The sequence below is a fragment of the Melozone crissalis genome, unplaced genomic scaffold, assembly GCF_028551555.1.
Source record: "Melozone crissalis strain CALT ecotype California unplaced genomic scaffold, PUWL_Pcris_2 ptg000009l_1, whole genome shotgun sequence".
Lineage (NCBI taxonomy): Eukaryota > Metazoa > Chordata > Aves > Passeriformes > Passerellidae > Melozone > Melozone crissalis.
In genome coordinates this window covers 4,064,089-4,080,367 of record NW_026535787.1, presented here as the reverse complement: position 1 = coordinate 4,080,367, position 16,279 = coordinate 4,064,089, and positions in this window count along the sequence as shown.

Here is a 16,279-nt window from a genome sequence, read left to right as displayed (position 1 = left end):
TCTGATATAAATCAATTTATTTTGGCAATTAGCAGACCCCATCACTGTGCCTACTCCAAAGGGAGATAATGGTTATTTAAGTATATGAACACAAACCCTCAGTGTCAAATTCAGCTCTCCTTCAGTTGTTCACCATGGAAGTAAATTAATCTGAATGTCTGAAATATCCCATTGGTCTGTTATGAAGTCATTTATGGCTTTTAAAAACGGGGACCAGGACTTAAGTATTGTGTTCCATTTGGTAGCATTTAATTTTACTCTGTTTCTCAGACTTCCACAAAGCCAAGAACACTGGAGGATTTAATCCGTAGTGGTTATTAAATAGAATGCACTAAACATCACAAAAATAGGTATCAGACAAGAAATTCCTGTCTCCATTTCCAACTGTCCTGCCAAGATATGTCCTGTTCTGTTACTGCTGCACAAAAATCTGAACTCAGCTTCATCCCTGACTGCAGCACAGCTTCAGGAGATGCATGGACACACACAGGGGCTGTCCTAAATTCTGCCTCAGGATCTCCTAATCCTGTGCTGAGCTGTGAGCCTGCCTGCCTGCTGACACAGGTGAGTTTTCTGAAACAGCAAGCAGCAAGGCTGCTTGTGGGGCTGGGAAACCAGGCATATGATATTACCAGAGAAGTGTCTTAATAATGGAAAATAGTGCACTTATTCTATTTTTTTCATAGGATTTCATGTCATCATTAACTTAATTTTATCAAAATAGAATGCATCTTTTCTATAAACTTGTGGCAGGGGAGGATATTTTATTTAGCAGTCAGAACTTGTGTGTCAGGCAGGATATCAGAGGGATATGAGAAAAAATATTTAAAAACATGCTCAGTTTTTATATTTAAAAACATCCTCAGTGCGGATCCATTTTTAGGTTAAATCCACTCAGCAGATGCCCTTCCTAAACTACTTGCAAATGACTGCATTGCTTAAGTTCAATTTCAATAACTACTAAATACTTTTTACAGTGACATGCATGAACTAAACTCCCCATTACCATCATCTGGAACAGCTTTCTATGGATTCACTCTTTGCATGGTCTTGAAAGGTTTCCATGCAAAGGGGCTGCTTGATTTCCGTATGGAAATCTGACATTTAGAGTCTGAGGCAAATGAGCTGTAAAGAGGATGGGTCAAGTAACATCAGTGGGTTTTAAGCACCCTCCTGTTTACTGGGAGCATGACACCGATTAGAAGCATGAAGCAGGGATGCTAATTTATAATTTCTGCTTATCAACTTGCGCACAACTGGTTTGGGAGTGGCATTCTTCAAAGATTTGCAAAGAACCAGAGAAAGTGGCCAATTAGAGCATTTACCTTTGTGTCACACCATTATTGAAAGCATTGGCAACATTCCCTACCAGCTTCTCCCCCTCACCCCTGTAAAACAAGGCACAATAAAGGGTTTGAAAGGCAGGCACAAGTTTTAGGCACCTCACCTGTAATAGGACCTGAAAGCTTGGTCCTTTCCCACTCTGTAACTTGTGTCAGTGGCTGCCAGGAGCCGAGGATGCCTGTGTCTGCACAGCTCCAGGGGTGTCAGTCATTATTGGCACCATCTGCTCACTTCAGGGACAGCATTTCCAATCTCCTCTCCTGCAAGGTAAATGGCTGCAGAGGAATCCCAGCAGCTCTGCTGCAGGAAAGAAATTTTGCCCACATGCCATGAGATTTTTTCTTTCCTCTTTGCTTCCTTCCTTACACTTCGTGCAAATACGCCAAGTTCCTCTGCACTTGAAGGTAAAATAACTTCCTGAGAAAACAAAACAGAAAAGCCCATTAATTTTTGGACCTTTTAAAAGTACAAAGTCTCTGTGTCTCTCTTCCTATAAAAAAACATGTCATGCTTGCTGGAATAAAAATATATATTGCATATGCAACTTTCTACTATGTGGACAATTATGCTTTCTTCATGATAAATAAGAAGTCAAGTTTCACGGAAATGAAACTTGAACACAAAATTTGGCCAATATTTTGTGTGTTACTTATCAGCTGATAGAGTTTATAAGGGAATACATGTCAGCAGTTTATAAGGAGGAAAGGGAAAAGCATAAGGGATTTAGCACTTATGATATATTGTAATAAACTAATGTTGGGTGTTACTAACTATTCTATGATACAAGAGAAACAATTACCTTAACTGCTTTGAATCATTTACCAGCTCTCTATAATTCATAGCTCAAGCTTTGTGAAATTTCTAAAGTTAGAAAAAAGACTGAAACTGTAAGCACAGGAAACTTCTCCAGTGGTTCCTCTGTTACACTGCATAATAATGAAAACATTCATATGAGCATGCAGAAATATGTTTGCCAAAATAAGATGAAGTTCTTCATTTACTCTGCAGTCCTGAATTTTATTTTTTCACATAAATCTGAAAGGCAGAAATTTAATTTGTAAGCTGACTATTGGTTAATGAGTGCACATCCTTTATTCCCTTTTTTCTTTATAGTGGTGTCACTGAAATGTCTCCAAAAAACAACTTAAACTTGCAAAGTTCTGGATAATAAACATGCCCTGTTTGGGTGAGGGAGAAGGATGATCTATCTTTTAAATTGCAGTGTAAAATAAAGATGTACAAGATTGGGTAAACATTGAAAGCATTTTGAATGTGGTAGCACACAGGTTTAGACACAATAATTTTGTTCATACCAAAGTATTGTTCAAAATGATGTTGGGAAAGCAAATTATTTCAACCACTTACCATGGACCAGAAAAGATCAGAAAAAAATTACACTGAAATCTGTGTCTCACATATGCATTTGATTTTCATTTCAGTTTGCTTTAGCAAGAAGTAAGAAAGTACAAAAGGCACCTTTTAGAAAATGCTTCCTGCCATAAAAATTAGTGCCCACTATTAAATATTAATGTATAGTACACACTAAAAGAACAATTAAATATCCATAGTACTTTAAAATATTGCTACATACTCTCAGAAATTAGGTAATATTGAAAAATTAACGGAACACAAAGTAATATTGAGACAAAATAAAGACAAAGATGTTTCCAGATTAATTCCATTACCTGTACTGGCATTCTGTCATGGTGAAAAATATGGTGAGAACTCCATAAAACAGAAGCTGGAAATATTACAAGTGGATGTAAACTGACTTTTTCAGCTACAAGAGTAAAATAAATGGTTCAAAATAATTACTGTTCTTTGTTCCTCTAAAGTGTGCATGAGAAATCATTATTTACAGGAGCCTAAGGAAATTTGGAGTGAACAAAAACAATGCTACAAGTTATGAGGTGAAATATCCACTTTCCTACTGTAACTCTGTCCCTGACACAGGGAATAATTTTTGTCAAGTCATTTATGTTTCCTTGGGCTACACACTTGTTTTTGATGCCAATGGAAATGACATTTGTTTATTCCATAGAAGTTGCCTGGTAAAGGGATCTATGCATCCAGAAATATTTAAAAATGCTGCAACAAGGAATGGTTAAAATATTGAGCTGTGACTCTGGGAATTTCTTTTTTAACCCTATCTTTATCTTTTTAGGCCACTTTGGTAATTTCACCTCTTTGCTCTTTATTTTCTCCTACAATTTATCTCCAAAATAGGGGGAGTGGGGTTTGCCATCTCCAAAAGCTTTCCAGCCATTGCTAAAACCAGAAGGGAAGGGAAGAGTACAGAAAAATCTAGTGATGACTTCTGCATGCAGGCAGTACATTAATATTTGTTAATTAGAACAATTTTCATGTAAAATGGGGCTCTAGGAGTGCCCCTTGCTGGGCTGTTCTGCAACAAGGGGGAAATTCCTTCCTCCCTTTCTTCCCCTCTAGGCTGATCAGAGAAAATTAGCCAGTATTAGCCAGTTAGCCGATATTAGCAATATTGGACTTTTTCAGTCCAGCATTTAAACCAATGCAGGTCACACAAAGAGAGCACTCCCATGATCTGCTGGATCAGCTGGGGTGGGACCAAAAGGAAAGAAATTGGGCAAAGCTCCTCATTAAGAGAGGGCTGGCGCTGCTTTGTCAGCAGGCACGGGGGCAGGATGCATGACCATGACCTCAGCTAGATGGAATTGGGACAAAAAAGCTGCACTGATCCTTAAAACTCCTCAATCTAGGGCACCTTCATTTTTCAGGGCAGCCCGATAGAAGCAGATCTAAGAGTGTAAAGCTGTGGGTTCATTTTATATTTCTCTATTGTCTCCTATTAAAAGCACCTGGCCTGTGCTTGACACAGGGATGGAATTAAATGTATGCATTCAGAGCAGGACATGCCGCTTCCCTAATCAAGGTTGGGAAAGGATTATCTCAGAAAGAACATCTTCCAGTGGCTGCCTTGTCAAACACAGCACCTGCAGTAAATAGAGAGAAAATTCACTTTTTTTCTGTTATAGGTCTCAATTTATCTCTTTCTCTTGCAGTATTAGTGCTGTTTTTCATTCTTGCTAAAGTATTTTGTGTCACTGAGACAAAGTTTGCCACCTTTCTCCAAACAACTGCTCAAATTGGGTGCCATTCTCACCTTACAAGCATTGTAAAACTTATTAGATGGTTTGTAACATCCAAATAACTTACACTCCCAACAGAGATGTATCCTTTAATATTTTGAATTCTTGTGTCAAGTTAAATGTGATAGGAATGCAAGGGTGAACTTTCATGTTTTTTATCAATAAAAAAATTGAAAGTACATTTCAGTCATTGTCCTGATTTAAAAATAGGCAAACAAAATAAATGTTTCATAGGAAAAAGAGTAGCAAAGTTGGTAATCTGAGGAAAGCTTCCTTGTTTTTAATGAAGTATTGGATATTATTATATATACATGTATTATTATTGGATATAATTGTATATATTCATGCATTATTCATGTATATATTAATGTATTATTATTGGATATCATTATATATACTGGATTATTTTTCTAAGGATTTTTTTTAGAACACAAATGAAATTAATGTTTCCTAAGAGAAAGAATAGCAAAATTGGTAATCTGAAGAAAGAGCTCTTTCTTGCTTTTCATGTTGTTTACTGGGTTATTTATCCCCATCACTTCTTTAAACACAGGCATCAATAAACAAGTTATATGGCACAGTAAGAATTTAGGACCTGCAATTCACTCAGACAATATCATTAGGTCTAAGTGATAGAGTAAACCTGATAGTGATCACTGTAGCAGAGCAATCTGATTTGTTTTTTTTAAATGCAAGCATTCTAGGTGTATTTCAAGCAAAAATCCCACAAAATCCCTGAAGCAGCCACTAAACTCACTTGTACAGAAGACCCAGCAGAGTCTGAACAAGAGTTCCTTGGAAAAAAAATACAAGAAACCAGTTCTCAACCAAAACCAGAGACAAAACTGATTTTTTTATCTTTTCCTTTCTGTGGAAATAGCAAAATGCAGCTGTTCTGTCAACACTCATAAAGAACAGAACTATTTTATATGTAATGAAAAAAAGGCAGCCAAGAATATTGAAGAAATCTCCAAGTCCAAAGGATTAAATAGTGCATTTCTTAAAGAAAATACCAGTATATTTTTCCCAATAGAGTTCTCCACTGGAAGTTAAAACAGGGACTGAACGGAGCCATTGTACATTAGATTACAATTGCCATACTAATAACCTTGCTCAACCACTATATAGTCATTTTTAAATATGTAAATTAGAAACATTAAATAGCAGTTTATTCTGCATTAAAACCACTGTTGTTTATACACTTGCCTAATTTTCCTTCCTGAAAACGGGTGGTCAGCAATTAATTTCCTGTTTACCGCATCCATTTTTGCAACTGTAATTTCTCTCCAAAGAGTAATGTTGTGGAGCACATGTAGAAGTCATTCCAGGAACGATGTGGCAACATCTCATAGTTCAGATTATTCTGTCTTCTAAAATTCTCAGATGCTTGTGAGGATCTCTGTTGGCATTTTGTAATTAAAAAAAAATAAAAATGTTTCCAGTTCAACGAGCTGAGAACAGTTTTGAAATAAATTTCTGTGAAAGCAAATGGAGGGCTTCGCATATTTAGCTGGGAAAAAAATATCCCCACGTTTAAAAAAAAAAATAAACTTAATTCATGCTATGCAGAGAGCATAGGGAGAGGGAGGTGAGTCCTGATCTTGGAATGTTTAAGGTTGAGGGAATTGAATTATTCTACTTATTTTGAACTTACTCATGGTCCTGTGTCCTGCAGGCCTCAGGGATGATGAGGCTAAAATGCCAAAAGTGGTGTCACTGCATAAAAGCTGCCGAATTTACGCAAGTGAGATTCCTCAGCTTACGTGGGACCTCTTCTGACTTCACCTTAGCTACAAAAGAAGCTGCTAAATTAAGCTTGCAGAAAAACTCACAAAGGTCATAAACTGCTCTTGCAAACAGCCAAAGTTGCGTGGTCAGTGCTGGCAAGGAAAGTTGGTTCTTTTTCCATAAACTTTGCTTCTCTGTCATTTTCACTTTGAATATTTTTCCCCTTCGAGGAATTCCTCCAGGATTTTTCCTTCTGCCTTGTCTCACCACAGTGACTCAGCTGGGAAAATAATGTAGCCTGCAGTTTAGCCAGTGTGCTTTTATCAAGAGGCTTTTTTTGGGAAGAAAAGAAGATTTAAAGTGAAATTCCTTAGTTTAGCACAGATTAGGGCCTTCTGGTACTTCACATGGGCAGAGGTGGATTATTAACCTTTGGGGAAAGGTAGCAGAGTGCTCACATTAACTTCCCACAGTGCTTGAGGCTTTTTCCCAAGTGCACATTGGGGAGCCATTGGAATGATAATAATGAAGAGCTCACTTATTCCTGCAACTCCTTGTTTTATTGCCATAATCTCTGCAGAGTGAGTACAGCCCAAACCAATCCCAGCAACTACTATTATTATCATTACTATTATTATTATCATCATCATTTTCATATTTATTGCTGTGTTAATGTTAATCTGAATTTTTAATAAAAGCTTCAGCACACCTCTCAGATGGTGTTTATGTACTTTGATCTCCATGTGGACTAAATTTAAACAGAGGAACAGAGCACTAGGCTGTTGTTTGGGGTGTTTTGTTTGTTTTTCTGTTTGTTTGGTTGGTTTTGTTTTCAATGAACTAATTTCTTCTCATGGGGAAGATTAAGCATTCTTCAGAATCAAAATTCTCCCAAAGTGGAAGCCTCTGGGCTGAAAATAATGAAATTTCTGGGAGACACCGCACATGCAAAGGTGTAATTTTGATGTGGAAATTGCAACGTGGGATCTATTTCTGAGGAAAGCTTTGCTGAGGAAACATTTAACATTAATATATTAATGTTTGTTTAATATTTCAAATTAATTTAACTTAAACAAAATAATTTCTTTGACATCAGAGAAATGTATCAGCATAATTTTACAACTAATAAATCCTTTGCTTCTCTATCTGTTGCTCATTACATTTTCTAGAATTAAAATAAAATAATTGAGGTAGTATTGGTTGGCCAGACTTTTGAACCAGAAAAGCAGAGGTTTCTAATATGAGTAGGTTAAACTGTTTGAAGAGTTAAAACCAGCTTTTTCCAGCCATATCCTCTTGGCACACAGATTTGCTTTGAAGGTATTTTTTTTTCTCTATGTCAGTTCATTAAAGTAAACCAGTTCAGAGAGTAATTTAAAGCAGAGAATTTTCTGAGGTATTGAGAAATTGGCAGAACTGTTTTCCTCAAAAGGCATGGCTCTAAATGAGGAGTGAGAGCTAGCAGTCCCATAATCCAGGATAATTTGGACCCTGGAAAGATAACTCATTAATTAAAAATAGCACTTTTAGAATAAGCTGCTGGTTTTTTCCTTTTTTTTTCCCCCACCAATATCATGCCTGCAAAAAATGTCAGATACTTATTAAACTGTAAGCTTTAATTGCAAATTTAGGTTTCTACTTTTAGGCCTTCCTGATTAAAGTCAAAGTCACAGATAAAGTTTGATGGAAATCAGAAGTGGAAAGGAATAATTAAGTAAATAAATGGAAGTTAGCATTTACTAATATATGGCTACTCTGAATAAATAGTATATAAAGTATATATATAAGTAGTCTGAATAAATGACATACTTTATCACATATAATAATAGGGCAGTCACCTATAAAAAAAAAATTTTTTTTTGTGTACTTGCTGATCCTCTTTTGTACAGTTTCATCTTGTTTCAAGTCAATTTAAGGTTAAAATTTGCATCCAAACCATTTCCATTTTTGACAGCAGTGTAAGCAAAACCAAATTGCATCTTGCTAGTCACTGAGGGGGAACAAAAAAAAAAAAAGGAAATATATAACAGGCTTAGATACACTAAAGAGCATTTTTTGAGGGAGAAAAATAAAGGTAGCAGAGATGCTCCAAGGTGACTCTGCCTCTGAAGAGGTGGCAAGCTGTTATTTCCTCGGTGTCACGGCTGGGCTGCCTGCTGAGGGACGCCTGGAGATGAACAGGGGCTCTCTGACAGGAACCTGACCACCCCTCACTTGAGAAAGGTGCTGGGAGAAAGATGATCAAAGCATGATGCCTTCATGAATTGTGGCATTTAAAGCACGTCCCCAAACCCCCTTCCCTCCTCGTGTCCTTTCAAGAGGAAAGCAGAGCTCAGGGGAACACAGAGGGATGTCACAGTGCCTTTCCTGGCAGGTAATGGAGCACAGATGAAAAATCTTTCACAGGGTGTGTTCAGGAGGATAAAGGCAGAGACTGTGCTGGGTTCTAAACACAGAGCTGTCAATGCCCCCATTAGTCAGAGCTATCAGGACGTGTTTGTACCCACACTGGGGAAACTCCAGCCAGGGACTGAATGTGAAAATCCTTGAACAATTTAAGGCACTGAGTGCCCCATCCTGAGTCAGGTGTGTGGTATTTGCTGGGTCCCCAGGACAAAGGAGGAATTGAGAATGTGACTCCACGTTCTTAGAAGGCTACCATATCATACTATACCATATCATACTATACTATACTAAAACTATACTAAGGAATAGAGAAAGGATACTTACAGAAGGCTTAAAAAGATACTAATGAAAACTTGTGATTCCTTCCAGAGTCCGACACAGCTGGACAGTGATTGGTCATTAAGTCAAAACAATTCACATGTTTGATAAAAATCTCCAAACCACATTCCAAAGCAGCAAAACACAGGAGAAGCAAATTCTATAATTATTGTTTCCATTTTTCCCTGAGGCTTCTCAGCTTCCCAGAAGAAATCCTGGCAATGAGATTTTTCCAGAAAATATGACAGTGACATAGGTGCTCTCCAGGTACAGAAGGCTGGCTGTGTGCAGGTTCTGAGCCATCCCCTGGAACACCACATACCTTGGCAGGTTTGCAGGGGGGTTTGCTCTTCAGGACTGTGGCAAATGCTGAGATGATGCCACACAGACCATCCTGTTGGTCATCAGCAGCCTCATTTGCCCCTTTGGCAAGCGTCTTAGGTTGAAAGATGTAGTTGGGTTGTGTATTCTATCACCATCTGAGAGGTGGGGCAATTATCTTCTGTTGATTGGGCAGTTTTCTTTATCTCTTCCACAGCCAATCCTGCCTCCAGGAGATCTCTTCTGTTAATGGGCCAGTGAGTGTCCCTGCATGGCTGATAAAATTACATCATAAAATTCCATCACCCCATGGGGAGCTGCTCCGCCCAGGGGAGGAGCCAAGCATTCCTACCTGGATCCAATCTGAGCCTGGCACAGCACAGCAGCCTTTGCCCCCTGCATTGCCAGAGGAGCAGCTTTCTGCTGCCCTGCATGGCCAGAGGGAGCCCAGGCCCATCTGCAGCAGCCCTGGAGCTGCAGAGGAAAACTCCCCCCTTGTGCAGGATCCCTGCTGCAGCAGAGCCACAGCTGGCACTGCAGGAGGGCTGAGCCCCCCTGGGATGGGGCTGGGACACCCCCTGACACACAGGGGGTCAGGGCATGGTCTGACTCTGGCAGTGGTTTGTTTTCTTTTTTGAACTATTGCATTTGTACTTTTTAAATTTTTCTAGTGTTATTCCTATTCCCATATCTTTGCCTGAGAGCTCCTTAATTTAAAAATATAGTAATTTGGAGGGAGGGGGTTTGCATTTTCCATTTCAAGGAAGGCTCCTGCCTTCCTTAGCAGACACCTTTTCAAACCAAGACAGCAAGCAAGCAGCACCAAATCTCTGCTTTTTGAAATAGGAAAATAGGACTGTTCTATGATGACTTATACAGACCTAAATTCATCAGTAAACCGGGAAGGAGAAATCCAGTTAGTGAATTTCCTTTCAAAGACTGAGAGAAAATTGCCTTTTTTTTTTTCTTTTCCTCTTTTGGCATTGTGTCTAAAATAAACATTCATTAAAACTTACTCTGTCCAAAATCCAGCTACAGTGGTTTAGCAGCATGCCTCAGGAATAGTGCAGCAACAAAGTGCAAAGAAGTAGAATCAGATCACTATGGCAGAATAAAAACTGAAAATTATTAAGCCTTTTAAAAGACCTCAAGTTATCAGTAGTTAGAAAATGAAAAATCTGATGTCACATATAATGCTGAAAAAAAATGGCATTTTTTTTCAGTAGCAACCAGGATACTTGATAAGAGCATGATCCAATTCCTGGTACTGTCTAGTCACAGTTCTAGTTTAAGTGCTTCATGTAAAACTACATTCAGGGTTTTACCTGAATGTATTTTAGGTAAAAAGAAAACACTTTTTTCTCATCGATAAAAATAATGTTTTAAGTTTCCCGACCCATGCTAAAGAAATTACTGTTAATTATTTAGGATATAATTACACTAGAACTTCAATATAACATTAAAACACCCAGGTAATAAGAGAATTTAATACACAACAGGAGGAAACTTGCAAGTTTAAACCTGACTAGATGTTACTTCTCTGTTGTTACATACAAAAACTAAAATTTTCACAACAGTAAAAGGATCTGAGACTTTCCCTTTCTAGAACAGCCAAAGCCAAGGAGCCCCAAAGCCTTCATAAACATTGGTGAAGAATTCATCACTTAGTCATTACCTGGCCATATTTCTGAGCCATGGAAATCTTTAATCTTTCTAGTCTTCCACTCACCTAACTTTGAATCCTTGAAAGTTTGGGGCACTGTTTAAAATATGAGTATCAGTGTTTAATGATAACAATCCATCATCTGCTTGTCAGCTTCAGCTGGAATGCTGTTGAGATCTCCCTGGCAATAATGGATTTTTGAGACAATCAATAGCTTGGGTACAAACACTTCAGGATGCAAGAGCAAAGAGCCTGCGAGAAAGGGCAGCTAAACAAAATCCAAGAGGAAAAATTTTAAATTTTCTGTGAAAACATATAGAACTTTAGGAGAAAGCCAGCAGAGATGTTAATTCAGCAGCCTGTCCTGAGAAGCAGAGGGGACTGACACATCCCCATTTGATTGGCACCTGCCTGGCTGGCAAAGCCCATCAGGCATTTCATCAGGAGGTGAGGAGCATATTAATGTTTACCCTGGCAAATCATTATTCATAGTTAGCTGCTGCTGGGTGCATTAGCAAGTTTAGAAGAGCTTTGCACTCCTCATTTGTGCACACACTGCCTGCAGAAACTGTTTTACTGTAAAAGCTGCTGGAATTACTGTGGCACAGAGAGGGGAGTTGGTTCCCTGCACACACACACACACACACACGATGCCACCTGCCTGGCAGCAGACATGAAAACAGCTCATAATTTCACATCTAGCCTTAAATTAAGGTTGAAGGAAAACCAATAATGATCTTTCTCAAGTCTACTGAAGGTTGAGTTTGTGACCTTAGGAAAGGGTAAAAGAAAATTTGCTGGGTTGTGCAAATAGCATAGTTTGAAATATATACTGGTTGTTTAATAAATGTGGAGTCTACAGGAGGGTCTTGGGGCAAAGACATTTATGGGCAGCTTAACTTCAAGCCCCTCTACAATTCTTTCATTGGTAAGTTATACATCCATCTTTATCATAGCAATATTCAATTTTAACCTTGGGTACTTACCTTGGACAGATGCTGTGTAAGACACTTTTTCCATATTTGCTAAAAATCTGAGTGGATATTAAGTTAAAGACTCTGAAGAGAAGCCCTTGCTGAGGAGAAACAGAGTCTACACAATAAATAAAGGCTGCATTTAAAGCATGTGGCAGTTCCAATGGCACAGGATGTAACCAAGCCCAAATATTCCAAAATACACGAGTAGCAAGGCTGCAGGACATGAGTGGCAGGCTGACATTAACAGCATCCTGCAGTGATAACAGCAGACAAACCATGGATTTAAATCCTGGCTGTCTCAGAGTCTGGTCAGTCCTTTCTCTGTCAGCCATAAATTTCAGGCCAGCTCTCATATATCAGCTGAATCATTTGAATGGTCCTTCACTGTATCATTCCCCAGCTGTTGGCTGGACGCATCCATCAATGAGCTGAGCAGCTTTTGCTGCAGCTGGAGTAAAATCTATTTTTCAGTTTGAAAAGAAAGCCAGTGGCAAGGTTACCTAATGTAGTAACAATCTTTCTATTTAACCTTTTATGCCAAAGCACCTTGATGTAAGTGATAGTCACCCATTCAGGACACAGAAACAACATTTAGGCTGCTTGTCACTGCAGGAATTGTGAATATCAGTGTTGAACAGTCTTGAACTGTACTCTACCTGCTTAGAGAAACTCAGGATCTGACCTCCTTGTTTTTGCAAGTATTTGTTTAAATCAACAACAATGAACATATTTATTCAAGTGTATTGCAATTTGTTGCAGCCAGTTTGTAAACAGAGGTGAAAATGAACAACTTCAGCCTTGTGTTTGTAATCCTGGGAAATGTATGGACTGGAAGAGATAACCTTAGGCTTGAGCTTCCTGAACAGACACGCAAATACCATCATATAACCAAATTCCCTCCTGGTTTCTATGCATCAGTTTTACTTCACTCATTTTTTAAAAGCTGCTTTAAATGATTATCCAACACCAAAATTGCACAGAAAGAAAACTGCAGCTCTCTCCATCTGCATGTGGATTAGCAGGTAGAAAAGAAAACAAATCCATTTTCCATACAGGAAAATCTAAATCCTAAATCCTGGGACCTGATGGAACTGCACTAATTAACAAAGAATTAAAGCTAGGTATTTTTTGGAATTGCTACTTCACTGATAATTTTATGGCAAGCAAGTTAGGAAAGCACCAGATGAGAGGGAGAGATGAAAGTCATTTACATCAACTAGCTCGGCTAGAGCTGAGGCCAAATGGCATTTAATGACATATTTTCATTCTGAAATAATATTGGTTTGACATGGGGAAGGAAAAAAAGCACCTTTGGTAATCTTGAATTTACAGTATTTTTATGAAAAAAAAATCTTAATCCCTGATCTCTAAACTGTTTGCAAACCACTGAAACTTGTCAAGGGACTTATGTTTTGAAACAATGCCTTTGGCTACAAATACATAATAATATTTTGTATGTCCTATACTTACAAAAAGACTACATTTCTCCTTTGTCTTGATAAGATCAAAAGCAGAATTTTCAAACCTGTGAATGCATCTGTTATCCATCAGTAGCCCAAACATTGCTTTTCCAGCTTCACACTGATGAGAGTTTGTTAAGCTGTGGAATCAAAAGTTGCAGTTGTGTTTAAATAAGCTCTTGGGCAACTGATTGTGCTCTTAAAGTTATCTCATTCTCCAGGAAAATTCATCAGCTTTGGACAGTGTTATCATTTAAACTCTTCTGCAATGTGCATGCATCCAAAACCAACAGTTTTGCCATACACTCTCCACTATTTGCACACTGATTGACAATTTGCCGGCAATCTGCTGCTCCTGTCTGGATCTTTCTAAAGTGGAATTTTTTGGTCACTGAGAGATGGTTTTAATTTCCCAAATCCAGGACAAAACAAATTATCTGCCAAGAAATTTTTCTTAAACCTCACAAGAGTCACTCTGAAGGTTAAACAGAGCACTCCACATAATGGGTGGCTTTTCTTTTTTGCATCACATTCACTTTACTAAGCATCAAAACCTTCATATCAATTAACATGCTCCACTTCCTATTAGATGCCATTCTATCAAATTGAAGTTGTCCTTGGCAATTTTCCTGTTTAATTTAACAGATTCTGGTCTAAAAAAATCTGTCTCCTAAATTCCATATCTCTCACTTGTAGAGCCTGCAGCCCACACTGCCCTGTGCAGCCTTGTCAAGATGCTGACAGGTGAACCACGTTTCAAAGAGTAAGAGAAATACAAAGAAATAGTGCCTACATTTCAGCTGGAAATCTCCAGGAAAACTTGTTGCCCTTTGTTGTGCACATTTACAGAATTGATTCTGGCAGTTCCCCATCATTTCCTCAGCTCAAAGGAGAGAACCAAGCCTTGCACTGCCTGAGCAGCAGTGCCTCACACAGGAGTGTATTTGCTCTGTATAGAGGAAAGCAAATTTTTGCAAACTCATTACAAAACCCATCCACACCATGGGCAAAAAGTCTTTTATTTCTTCCTTGGGGACTCTATCAGAAATATGGTGAATCTGAAGGCTGATGGACTTCCTTAATATGCTTCTACTCATTCTCTTTAATGATCCAATTTCCTCCAAGTTTTTAGAAAAGTTGACCATGGGAAAAAAAAACCTAATTCAAAACAACTTTGCCATGAATTAGATCTCTAAATTGAGCTGGGGTTAAATGGTAAACTGATTTTCAGCTAACTGCTTCTCATGTAGTTCATTCTTTTGAATGCATGGCTGCAAATCTGCTTGCTCACACTGCTGTTTCCAAGGCTGGAGTGACTATTAAGTTTTGTAATTAGTGGAATGTAATTATTTCCCGTAATGGGCTGTAAATTCACATTATGCAATAAATCATTCTTATGTACACTTAAGGATCCATTACTCTTCTTAGCAACTGAATATTTACTAAGCACAGAAGTGTTCAGCTGGAGTAGGTTATTGGGAAAGCATTAGTTGTTCCCAAATGAACCCTCTTTGGTGAGGGAAAGTGGTTAGCAGCAGGAAAATTGTGGTTCTGCCACTGAGGTTAGAAATAAGGCTTGCAAACCTGATTCAGCAGGGCACTAAAAAAATATTTGCATATCAGTTCCACTGGGATCATTTACTGTCCTCATTAAGGATACTAAGTGCTTTCTTAAATCATCTTCTGAAATAATAGTCAAGGAGAGAGAGCTGCTGTTACCACTAAAGATTTGTCTGCCAGGATGGGAGTGAGAGAGCAGCAGCACCCATGGAGCTGCTAAACCCAAGCCAGAACAGCCCAAAGCCTTGCCTGTGCCTTATCAATTTTGTACTTTGGGAGGGCGAAAAAAAAACTTGAAAAGGCTGGTGGGCATTCTCAGTAGAGAATTTATTTAATATAAAGTTTATTATAATACTGTACTGAGCTGAAGACTCTGCACTAATGTGGCCTTTAATATTGGGTCTTCCTTGGAGAAATGCTATTTGTCAACTCTTAGTCAGTTAAAGGAAGCAGAAGCTCAGAACATCTTTGAGCACTGCCATCAAGAGCTGAGAGTGCAGAAAAAGGGAATTTGTTCAAAAGAGGAAAAAAATAAAGATTCAGCACAAAGTTTGTAATCTGTGTTGTCAGAATTCAGGTTCTTTCACATATTAACCTAATATTCATATAGCATGCATGTACATATGTGCCTCCACCCTCCTAATATGGTTCATCTCCAAGTATCTCAGTCCAGAGATACTTGACTCTTCAGCAAAATGAAGTTTTATGTATAAACAGGCAAGCATCACCATTCACAAGATGGAGGACTTCAGCAAAAAAGCCTTTCTTGCATTTTGCCTGTACTACTTTTGTTGTAACCTTTCCCCTCTCCAAATCTGATCTTATCCCACCTATCTCCTCTTCTTATTCACCCTCAGTAACGAAAGTAGAACTTTCAGAAGGGTCAGAATCTCTTTTCCTTGTTGCTGTCACCATTAAACCCTCCTTTACTCTGGTCCTGTTGCAGCAGGACAGGACATATTTATAAGACACAAATAAGATACATGATCCTAATTTAAAAAAAAGGATAAATGAGCTAACACAGGAAAAAAGAAATCCCCATCTACACCTGAACCATTCACAGTCAGTGTTGTCCAAATGTCTGAGATGTGCAGGATGCAAAAATTTCCTAATGCCCTTCAAACCCAACACAGGGTGTTAATGATTGATTTAACTGCAAAAACAAAAAAAAGGAAAAAAAGGCTAATCCAACAGACATCAGCAATGAACTACATGCCAATAAAGCAAATCTGAGAATGAGCTTAACAGATTTTCTGCTGAAGCTACTGCAGTGTAAACCTTGAGGGCTTCAGTTTGTGGCCAGCCAAGATCAGATCTGTGCCCGTCTCAGCCCGACCCTTTGCATGTGATTAACAAAGGCGAAGGGAAGCAGCT